Source organism: Staurois parvus, unplaced genomic scaffold, assembly GCF_062004578.1.
Source record: "Staurois parvus isolate SC_StPar_1 unplaced genomic scaffold, SC_StPar_1.0 ptg000184l, whole genome shotgun sequence".
NCBI classification, from domain to species: Eukaryota; Metazoa; Chordata; class Amphibia; order Anura; family Ranidae; genus Staurois; species Staurois parvus.
The window spans coordinates 7,762,870-7,771,194 of NW_028317980.1; the positions used below are offsets into that span (position 1 = coordinate 7,762,870).

The 8,325-nt window shown below is 41.9% G+C and overlaps 1 protein-coding gene across 3 annotated transcripts in view; it reads left to right on the top strand.

The window, feature by feature from the left end:
• The window catches only part of SLC1A2 (solute carrier family 1 member 2), a 204,733-nt gene that overhangs the window by 178,613 nt on the left and 17,795 nt on the right, over positions 1-8,325 (top strand). The window lies entirely within an intron of this gene.

Here is an 8,325-nt window from a genome sequence, read left to right on the forward strand (position 1 = left end):
AACGAAATAACGAATTAGAAAAATTTTAAACTAAATTTGAAAAATTTGAAAACTAATTTGAATTCGAAATGGAAGCATATTGCAATAAATACAGTAAGGTATAAAAGTGAAATAACATGATGATAGGTAAAGAATAGAAAAAAAAAATAGAAGAGATTAGACTAGCATAGAATACAACAACTATAAATGTCTTCCGAAATTTGAAACAAATAACGATTATACTATCCAAATCTGAATATACAAAAAGAAACCTGAAAACGAATCATTCTAACAAAATGAATATGGCAAAACAAAAATAGATCCAAAAGGAAGCACATTTTTCCATTGTGCACAAGTCAATGTCAGACCTCCACTGCTGCTTCCACAAAAAAAGCAAGGTTCCATGCAGGAGACAGGTCTTCAGAATGAGTCTGGAGCTGCTTTCTAAAGCAAACTATGACACCTTTTGTTTTAATGCACCTGGAATGTGTTTGGCTGATTGAAACTAAAGGGTAAACCTGGCCTAAATATACCTCAAATAATAGTTGTATCAAAGGCTTATGCCTTAATATTTTCTCTCCAAAGACTTTTTATTAGGCATACATATGGAAAATATAAAACAAAAGATAGTCACATCCTATTATATTGACACTATAGGCTGATGCTGCTTTTCTACAGATCCAAGCCTTTTAAAAGTCAGTTTATCAGGGAATTCCTCTTTATACAAATCAGCTCAATATTCACAATCTAGCAATCCAGCAATTAGGTGCATTACCCAGCATAGCACACATGCCAGTATAGGCAAAGGATTGTGAATAATGTTTCCAGCAGGGGCGGACTGACAACTCATGGGGCCCCCGGGCAATAGGGAATCATGGGGTCCCTGTGTCCTTCCCCAAACTCAAAAAAGCCTATCAAAAAGGTACCAGGGGCATCTCATGGGGCCCCCTACTGACCCCGGGCCCTTGGGCAGTGCCCGAGTTTCCAAATGGTCAGTCCACCCCTGGTTTCCAGTTGACTTTGCTGTGTGTTGGATGGAACTCATTTATAACTTCTGTTTTTTTTAATGTTTCAAAATCTTCCTTTAAAATTCAAGTGAGCTGCATTCAGTGCAACCTGTCCTAAGGGCAATTCTCAAAAAAAGTAAGTCACTGGTAGGTGAACTTTGGGTTTAACCACTTGCTGCTTTGTCCAAAGGACCAAAGAAAGGATACCCCCAAGATCCAAAGCTGCACTTTCACCCCTGGCTATAGCAATATTTGAGGAATACATGTTTATGGTTGGACTTGGCTGCCACAATGGTCACGTGATTGGAAAGCCCTCGATCGCAAGTAGAGATCGTGAGCTTCCCGTTAGCCGCAGGACATGCACTCTCGGTACAGCTTTATTTACATTCTGGTGTGCATATATGCAGCCTCTCAGCGTTAAGGCTCACCCGCCGAGAGGTCACATTGATGCGTACCTCCAGCATCCAGAGGTTAAGAAAGCACTACACATAAAATGAAGGCTTACAACTGTTACACATTCCTCATACAAGAGAATAAAGTTGCATACTCTCTGTTCCATCAAATGTCATAATGTTAACAGATCTTGCGAGACATATGGCGTTATTCTTGTGGAAAACCCAATGCATTTCGAAGCATTGTTCCTCAGGGGATAGAGAACATCTAAAATATACAAACTTTTTCATTCCAACTTTTATATTCCACCCAATTATTTAAAACTTTACCAATTTAACTTACGTACAAATTTGTAGATTTAGTCAGCTATACACTAAAATAGCTGTCTGCTCTTTTTTGTACAATACAAATTGAAAGCTTTTATTCTAATATGCAGCCTGTGTTAGAAATGTTGGTATACATTGGTACCTAAAAGGTTCCACCACAAAAATGAAGTTCTCAAATATTGTTATCAATTGAGATGTTGGCACAGGTTCCTCCATGTTTTTTTGACATCCTTGGCTATAGCTGTAACAAACCCTGCTCTAGTGTAAAATTGGTGTCATCTGGCTCCCTCTTGAATTCTTCCTGAAGATAATTGAAGAATCCAATATAAGATGGATGAGATTACAAATTAGATGGGAACTTGTATTCTTCCTCTTGGCTCCTAAGACACTAAACGAGGCAGCATCTGATTTAACCTTGCTAAAAGCCTTTCAAAACTCAATCACCATTTCTACTGTCAACCACTTGGCAGGGTTAAATTAAGACCTTGAATTCTTCTCTCCAGGAGCAAGCATGTGATGTATGATGCCACCTTGGGTGGCCACAGTAGAGTAGTTTGACTCTTAAAGGCCAGTTCTCTACTGAGAGAGACGAACAGCAGGTCTCGAAAATGCTGTCTGTTTACCACGATAATATTGAACGTCTACAACGATTTGAAATATTCTTAGCTCCAGCAGTTAAAAAGCTTTTCTGACTGTCTATGCCTGGCTTACATCTATAATTATCAGCCATTTAGTGCAAGGAGATGACCAGAGAAGATAACTAGGGGCAGTGCACCCAGAAGGCATTTTGAACCCAAACCTCCTCTTGATAGACTAGGTCTTCATTTAAAAAAGCAAAGATAAGCATGCAAGTGCAGTAACCCCTATAAACCAATCAAAAGACATCTTTCATTAGTGTGATTCTTGACATCTGGTTGATATGGATAACCACGCACAATCCTTTGCTGCAGCATATTTTTTTTTAAGTCCATAAGATTTTTTTTTAATTCTTTCATTTAGAATTATCAACTAGATACAACGATAGAGCAGAAAAAGGAAGGGGCAATCAGATACACGGCCATATGATTTCGACATATTGGCAGATGGTGTACTTGAAAATGGAGATTCTTAAATATTTTAGCTAACATTCTGCCCTTCCATCATATAAAATATTTAAACTTTAGTTATTACATTTTCTACTGCCTTATGGTGGAAACGGAGTGAATCTATATTATCCTTTTTAACTCCAGCCCGCACATGCTGTCAAGTTTAAGTCTGCAGTCTACACTCTCGGATTCCAGATGTACCAGTGTTAATGTGATTTATTTTTTTAAGATGATTGTTTGTACGTAAACCTATGAGTTTGTGTTAGTAATGCTAGATGCATATTCTTTTTGTACATTTGTACATAATCAAGCTGACATTGTTACTGTTCCTATCAACATTTTCAGAGTAAAAGAATAACGTGAACATTGGGTACTTCACAATTGGGGTGCTCTGCACATTGACTGTGCCTAGTTTAGAGAACATGATGTGTAAGAAGGTACATTTGTTCTGTAATGTTCATGAATTCTTCATCTCCAGCCATTGATGAAATACAGCTGTTATTTTTAATACATTAAACTTATTTGCTAGACGCTTCTGCTTGTCTTGCTGTGTCTCCTGGAGCTTGCTTGAGGCATGTGTGCATCTGCTGTACTCTATTGCATGCCACCGATATCTTCGAATGCTTCCTGCTTGCCTCTCTGTCTGCATGGAGTATGCTAACCTTGCATTCTGATGCCTTTTACTAATAAAGAATATTTTTGTGTTTTATTAATGCTAGTAAGGAGTAGCCAACACAAACACACACACACACACACACACACACACACTTCAGTTGCCTAACATACCCACTCGTATAAAACAGCAATTAGAAAATCTATTGCGACCCTCTTATATTGCAAAAGGGTTAGGGTAAAAGTGTGAATGAACACATTGGCCCTGTGTTATGGCTCTTTATGCCATGTGCAGATGCTTTCAGGCCAGGGCCGCTTTAAGACACTGGTGTGGCCAAAGTCAAACATTGCATGGGTGGGTGCCCGTCCTGTCTTTTTAGTCCAACCAGCACAAAAATATTGTGAAATTTTCAAATATAAGAAACAGGGCTGCCTTTAGAAATCACGGGGTAATGGTAGAGGGACGCTGGACGTGGATTTTCACAGGTTATCAAAATGTGGACGAAATCATTATTTGAGCCCAATCAGCCTGCATTCAGCAGCCCGCCACAAAGATTGGGATCCCTCTGAAGACAAAATTAGCTCAAGTTGGGAAATCCAAGTGTAATAGAGAGTGCAAAAGAAAAAATCCTTGGGAGTCCAAAGTCTTTATTGTCCAACCGGTTACAACAAGGAGGTCAAATGTCGTTTCAGGGACTTGCTACTCCTACTGTAAATACCAGCATTCACTTGTTTATAACATCTTCTACCTGCAGATCAGAGAGCTTGGGAGAATTTTTGAGGCCATTTAATAGTCTGCCATTTCACCCAGCCCTTGATGAAGGGAGATTGTGTGTCCCCTGAAACGCTTTCAATGTCTTTTGACCTGCTTGTTGTAACCAGTTGTACAATAAAGACATTGACTTTCCAAGAATTTTTCATTTGGTGCCCTCTTTGAATTATTATCATCATAGGGCCCTAGGTTAGTCCACCTGGCAGGGTACCTCCCACCTTGGACACCCAGAAGAAAAGTAAGATGCAGTGTGTGCAGCACACCGCAGCAAACTACGGGTGCAGAAAAAAGTGCATTTATTTTCCAGCCTGCCATGGCATATTATAGAAGAAGAGGAGGAACATTAATTTGTCAGGAACTGAGGTATGGAGGGCAATAGACCATTTGATTGCCGCTGAGCTCCAGGAATTATACTTACTTTGGGACAGCTTGGCTTGATGTGGGTATGCATATCTGATGTTAGGAGGGCTGCTGGGGGTGCTGTAAATCACTGTAGTAGTTCATATTACATACAGTGTGAGCTGTGACCTGAGTTCTATGCAAGTGTTTTCCCCTCTGCACACAGAAAACAGAAGTCCTTTGTACAGCACAACTGCCAGTCCTAGAATGTATTATATTTTTTTCATTGAGTAAAAAATATTCTCTGAATTGATGACGTACAGATTGTGAAGTCACCGCTCCCTCTTCACCTCGTCCAAGCAGATAATGCCCTGTATTGATTGAAAAAAATACAAGGAATTTTATGAATGGTGGAGGTGCTGAGCAAGCGACCGCCTTGCAGAAGACAGAAGATCACGGCTCTCACTGTATGTAGTGCAGATTACTACAATGAGTTACAGCATCTCTAGTAGTCCTTCCAATATCAGATCTGCATACTTATTTCAAGCAAAGCTAAACCAAGAAGAATGCAAAAAATATAATTCCTGGCGTATCTTTAGGGGAAGGGCACCTATCGGCTCTAAAAACCCACCTGCAAGTGGTCTGCAGTGGCCTTCAAATTAATTACACTGCAGGATGTCAGTCCTTCACCAAAGAAAAAGTCTGGGGTGGGTATTAAAGCAGAACTTCAGTCCCCTCTCCCAGGTGGCTCTGCCTCTCCCTTGGGCACCATCATTATGGCACATGCTTGGATGTGCCCATGGGCTCTGCTGGCCTTCAGGTCCTGGCAGAGTCCATCGGCATATCTGCTCACACGTAGGTGATTTTCTGCGCATGAACAAAGACAGGAAAGGTTCCAGCCTTCCCTGCTAGCAGACTTTGTGTATGCATGGGAAACCCTGTATGCAGATGGTGAGCTCTAAAGCCATAAGGCACATCTACGCATGACCAGCCAGTGGGGAGAACTTCTCACCTTAGCAAGAAATGTGGAAGTACTGCTCTGTAGCACAAATATATTAATGTACCAAGAAAAGAAAATTGTCCATTTGTAAGGAGAAGGAGGCAGGGCGGCACAACATTACCTTTAGAGTGAAGGTCCGCTTTAAGGAGAGCTTGGTACAAAAGTTCATATAACTCGGAGGTCCTTCTGAAACCTTTCTTGGTAAGAGCATGAAATACAAGTCAACGTGTTTCAGGTAAAAGGTCCCCCCCCATTCCTCAGGGCCTGAGCAGTGAATGTTATTAGAATCACAATGAGATGCCATTGGAGATCTATTCTGGGGGTTGATTAAGACTGTCTGGATGAATAGTGAGGGATGTTATCTTTTTTCTCACTTGCATTCTGATACGTTCATGAACATTTTTCGACATTTTCAAATCTTAGCAGAAAATGAAATAAGAAGCATTAGTTCTGCAAATTACATCATAATGCAAAATATTCTTTAGCTATGTGATATGAACATAGCGTGCAATAGAGCAAAATGCGCACTTAGCATTTACATGCTGCTCTTATAGAAATGGTTTATGAGCCGCTTACAGGCAAAATTCCTTGTGTTCACTTCAACAAGCTCTTTGTTCTTCTTTGCTAAATCTTTTCCTAATTGATGCTTTGCTTTCATTTCAGCATTAAAGGACTACTAAAGCTAAAGAGGAAATAATCTCTTATGAAAAAATCATTAGCAGGAGGCAAAGGAAAATCAGCACAGGAAAACCGATGAGTTACCAGTAGAAACTAGATAAGCTGATCAGGCCAAAGGGCAATTCCTGAGCTTTATCTTCCTTTGGGGGTCTTCAACTATACCATAGCAATAGGAAATAATTTAAACCAGGGTGGATGAAACCTAAAGCTGGATCACAGCTGAAATAGATATATGGGACCTGCTTTACCTGCCATAGGATTTGTAATTCTATTTAGCTAGGATTTTGATCCAGACGGCCCTACCTGACAGCTTAGCTAGGCCCTGACTTCACTTTTCTCCATTGCAGTTATAGTAAGTCATACAACTTGGTCACTAGCCCACCCAGGGGAGGACTGACAAGTCATGGGGCCCCCGGGCAATAGGGGCTCATGGGGCCCCTGTGTCCTTGCCCAAACTCAAAAAAGCCTATGAAAAAGATATCAGGGGCATCTCATGGGGCCCCCTACTGACCCCGGGGCCCTTGGGCAGTGCCCGAGTTTCCAAATGGTCAGTCCGCCCCTGAGCCCACCCCATTTTTGCAATACTTCTCATGTGGGTCACAGGAATGCACTTACTTGTGCTCTCCTGTAAATCAGCTGACATTGGGTTTAAGCCCTCTGTTAGCTGATGTCACAGATCCGCTCTAGACTCTGGATGAAACCCGAAGCAATGTAGAGATCCACCTAGATGTCTTATAGGCAGCTGGCTCAGCCTTTCAGCTTGTCGCTGAGAACCTGAGCCAGTCGCTCTTATCTCCTCTCTAGCCCGGCACACCAGTGAGCGCTGGAGGGGCAGAGCAGAGAGCAATGACTCAGAGCGGACCTGAGAACTGAGCAATCAGCAGTCACTTGATTGCTCAGTTCTTGGGTTAGAGTCAGCGAGGGACAGCTGCAGTATCAGACTGATGCTGCAGCAGGTAGGTAAGTAGGTTTTTTTTTATATTCCCACACTTCTCCTATAAATATACAGGTAGTTTTTTGACCATCACCTAAATTGCATTGTCATGTGAATGTGGTTGAGACGTGGTGTCTCTACCAGCTTATCAGAAACCCTAATATTTTGTCATTCTCAAACCAGACCTATCCATTTGGGCTATCCAAACCTATCACTGAGAGGAATGTTTCCATAGAAAGCTTTGTGGTGGTCCTTTAATGCTATGAAAAACCTAACTCCTCCGTATTGTGACAGTATCCATTTTGTTTGGCAGTTCTGACAGACCCCAGTCTCTAGCAAACCAGTATTGCACAAAATGGCTGCCTTCATAATATGGTGTGAACAGGTCCTCTTTAAAGCTGAATAATTGCTACAAAAAAAGGTTTTTTTTTCTTTACAGATTTAGTTATCTTACCTGTAACAAAAAATGTCCTACGATGTTCAGGTTGCTGGATTGTGTAGAAATCTTCACTGTAGAGCTGCCCTGTCCTCTTCCTGCTGCTGCTGAACTTCTAACAGTGGTGTAATTTGGTTGTGTGCTGCCCTAGGCAAGAGTAAAATCTCCCCCCCCAATATGGGAGGTGGAAGAGAGAGAGAGATTCCAGCACTCACCCACCAGCCACCTGGGGAGCCATGATCAGGAAAGCCCTACATCTTCTTTCTACGGTGATCAGGGAAGGAGAGTCGGACACCCTCCAGCAGCCCACAGCCCGCACTGCTGTGCTTCACCTGCTCCCCATTCTCAGTCACCGGTTGCCAGGTGTGTCACTTCTGCCAAGGGGTGGCATTACCCCCCCTGAAAAAAGCCACCTTAGGCAAATGCCTTGTTTGCCTTGCTGTAAATACGCCCCTGACTTCCAGCACTGTGGAGATTATGAGCTTCAGGTTTCCATACTGAGCTGCACTAAAGATGATCCTTCAAGGGCACAGCCCCTGCTTTTCCTCCTACACTGAGCAAACGTCTTTCTCACATTGCCTGTAACACAATCTGTGAATGGGGGAGAGTCTGATCAGTCACAAAATTCTCTGCTCCATTCACTAATTGTAACAAGCAGTAAAATCTGCCAAAGAACATTTCTCAATGGAGAAGGGAGGAGAGGGCGTGATGAGGTAGTGTAGGAATTAGGCGCTGAGAGGAGATAATAGCCAAGTGGTATTATA